The sequence below is a fragment of the Salvelinus namaycush genome, unplaced genomic scaffold (assembly GCF_016432855.1).
Source record: "Salvelinus namaycush isolate Seneca unplaced genomic scaffold, SaNama_1.0 Scaffold115, whole genome shotgun sequence".
Classification (NCBI taxonomy): domain Eukaryota; kingdom Metazoa; phylum Chordata; class Actinopteri; order Salmoniformes; family Salmonidae; genus Salvelinus; species Salvelinus namaycush.
This window is the reverse complement of record NW_024057842.1, coordinates 344,353-347,630: the sequence shown is the minus strand read 5'-3', so window position 1 is coordinate 347,630 and position 3,278 is coordinate 344,353.

The window sequence follows — 3,278 nt, the reverse complement described above, 5'->3', positions numbered from 1 at the left end:
CACGCCTGGTACCCTGGTGGATGACGTCGCGCTATTCAGAGTCGACTGTGGAGACGAACGGATACGATATCATAAACGATAAAGAAAACCAATTTGACCTCTTAATACTAATTGTGTTCATGGGAAAAAATCTAATCAATAAATAATTAAAAAATATAATTAAAACGAATAGAAAAATAATACAAAATAATAAACTAATAAAAAAACACTTTTCCTTGTTTTCTATAAGGAGTTCGAGCAGTACAGTAAAGACCATTCTACAGTCTTCCAATCAAAAAGCTGTTAAAACAATCAATACATCTTTGTCTTTTAAGGTCTTTGTATAATCTGTCATTTGTTGTCCTTGTCTGTTTTATACTGACGTTTTCTGCAATAATAATAATAATAAAATAATAATACAAATGAAATACAGTCGGTTGAGTCAGTCGTCCTGATAAACCCTTTCCCAGCTAGTCTATGATAGCAACAACAGCACTACTGGCGAATTATTATCGAAATGGCAAAGGAAACGATCGTGAGGTAAAATAAATGTTCGCTTTATAATGTGCAAAGTGACTTGGAATGGCATTTGACATTTGCGACAGCTGACAGTATCCTCTTGCACAGGTTTCAGTTTGAAATGTCAACACTGATAGAGCTTTGGGCATGTGTAGAATGGTGCATTGTCATAGCATTGATATCACTGGTAGATATGCGTAGAATGGTGCATTGCCATTATCTGCTAATACATATGTCATAAGTGTTTCCAACAGGTTTAGAGATAGACCTCTTGTTCTCCAGATCTATAGTGTTTTTTGTGTTGATTTATATCCAAGGCAACGTAATCCAAATCTGGCGATATATTTTACATGTAGTTTAGTTAACAGGAGGATGTTGCACTTTGTGTTGATAGTATAGTGAGCAGAGTACAGGAAGTAAAACGTTTCAGTAAAGTGGTTGTAATGGCTTCAACACTGAGTAATTGCACTCAATCATACAAGAGCAATTTGTTAAGTTGCCTTGCTCAAGGGCACATTGACAGAGCCTTGTCCGCTTGGGGATTCGAACCAGCAACCGTTCCGTTTATTGGCCCAACGTTCTAACCACTAGACTACCTGTCGCCCGTCTGTAAACAAGGCTTTTGGATCTCAAGCCTAAACCTGATGGGCCCCTAATCGTTTGTGCTGCTCAGTTATTGAAGGTGCATTACTGCCATCTGCTGGATCATAAAAATACTGCTACTGTAATTCATTTCAATACCACGCTTACTTGTTGATCACAACCATCAAAGCAACATTCGCAATGCAAATGAAGGGCATTTCATTCATTTGGACATTTGCTCAGTACTTGAAGGATGTCATTTCCAATGCTATCGAGTTGCCAACATCGCCGTGAAGGCGAGTGTTATCTCCTCTGTATCTATCTGCGGATCCAGAGGCATCAGGCAGTAGGTCCTCTGTATCTATCTGCGGATCCAGAGGCATCAGGCAGTAGGTCCTCTGTATCTATCTGCGGATCCAGAGGCATCAGGCAGTAGGTCCTCTGTATCTATCTGCGGATCCAGAGGCATCAGGCAGTAGGTCCTCTGTATCTATCTGCGGATCCAGAGGCATCAGGCAGTAGGTCCTCTGTATCTATCTGCGGATCCAGAGGCATCAGGCAGTAGGTCCTCTGTATCTATCTGCGGATCCAGAGGCATCAGGCAGTAGGTCCTCTGTATCTATCTGCGGATCCAGAGGCATCAGGCAGTAGGTCCTCTGTATCTATCTGCGGATCCAGAGGCATCAGGCAGTAGGTCCTCTGTATCTATCTGCGGATCCAGAGGCATCAGGCAGTAGGTCCTCTGTATCTATCTGCGGATCCAGAGGCATCAGGCAGTAGGTCCTCTGTTATCCTGGTCAATGTAATTGTGGTAGAAAATTCCCATGACATTCTGATTCAAAATCTAGCTTTATTGTGGCCATGGAACCTTTGGGCCAGCATAGCGCCCGGCAAAATTAGAATGACAAAACACCATACGAGAGCTTTTATACCTAAGCCCTACTTTCTGCGTTGGACACTTTTGTAATTACTATATCCGATGGGAGCAGCCAGAACATTTTGGATACTGAAAATAGATCTGAAAATATAACTGAGTTTCCAGGCTAGGGAAAAGAGCGAGATCTACTACAAACAACACCAGACATATCACACATTGTTGAAATCAGGACAGGGATTGGTATTTTACTGAGCCAAAACCAACTGGGCAATGGGCTTTATGCTTCAAGTTACCCTTTGAAATGTCGAACTCCATACAAATGTCAGCTTTCAGTTTTTTAGAAAAGCACACTTGAAGTAAATGTAAACATTAAATTAAACCGATTTAAAGAGCAGTTGAACAAGAGTTCATTTAGGATGAGGGGGATAAAGCCGATATCTGGCAGCGGTGGATTGGTGCCAACAGCAAAGGAACTTCCCCTAATGTTTGAGAGAGAGAGAGAGAGAGAGAGAGAGACAGAGAGAGAGAGAGAGAGAGACAGAGAGAGAGAGAGAGAGACAGAGAGAGAGAGAGAGAGAGAGAGACAGAGAGAGAGAAAGAGAGAGAGAGAGACAGAGAGAGAGAGAGAGAGAGAGAGACAGAGACAGAGAGAGAGACAGAGAGAGAGAGAGAGACAGAGAGAGACAGAGAGAGAGAGAGAGAGGGATAGAGAGAGAGAGAGAGAGAGAGAGAGAGAGAGAGAGAGAGAGAGAGAGAGAGAGACTGGCCTGGGTGAATGGTCTGGATAGGGCTGAGTAACTGGACTGGGTGAATGGTCTGGATAGGGCTGAGTGACTGGACTGGGTGAATGGTCTGGATAGGGCTGAGTGACTGGACTGGGTGAATGGTCTGGATAGGGCTGAGTGACTGGACTGGGTGAATGGTCTGGATAGGGCTGAGTGACTGGACTGGGTGAATGGTCTGGATAGGGCTGAGTGACTGGACTGGGTGAATGGTCTGGATAGGGCTGAGTGACTGGACTGGGTGAATGGTCTGGATAGGGCTGAGTGACTGGACCGGGTGAATGGTCTGGATAGGGCTGAGTGACTGGACCGGGTGAATGGTCTGGATAGGGCTGAGTGACTGGACCGAGTGACTGGACCGGGTGAATGGTCTGGATAGGGCTGAGTGACTGGACTGGGTGAATGGTCTGGATAGGGCTGAGTGACTGGACTGGCTGAATGGTCTGGATAGGGCTGAGTGACTGGACTGGGTGAATGGTCTGGATAGGGCTGAGTGACTGGACTGGGTGAATGGTCTGGATAGGGCTGAGTGACTGGAC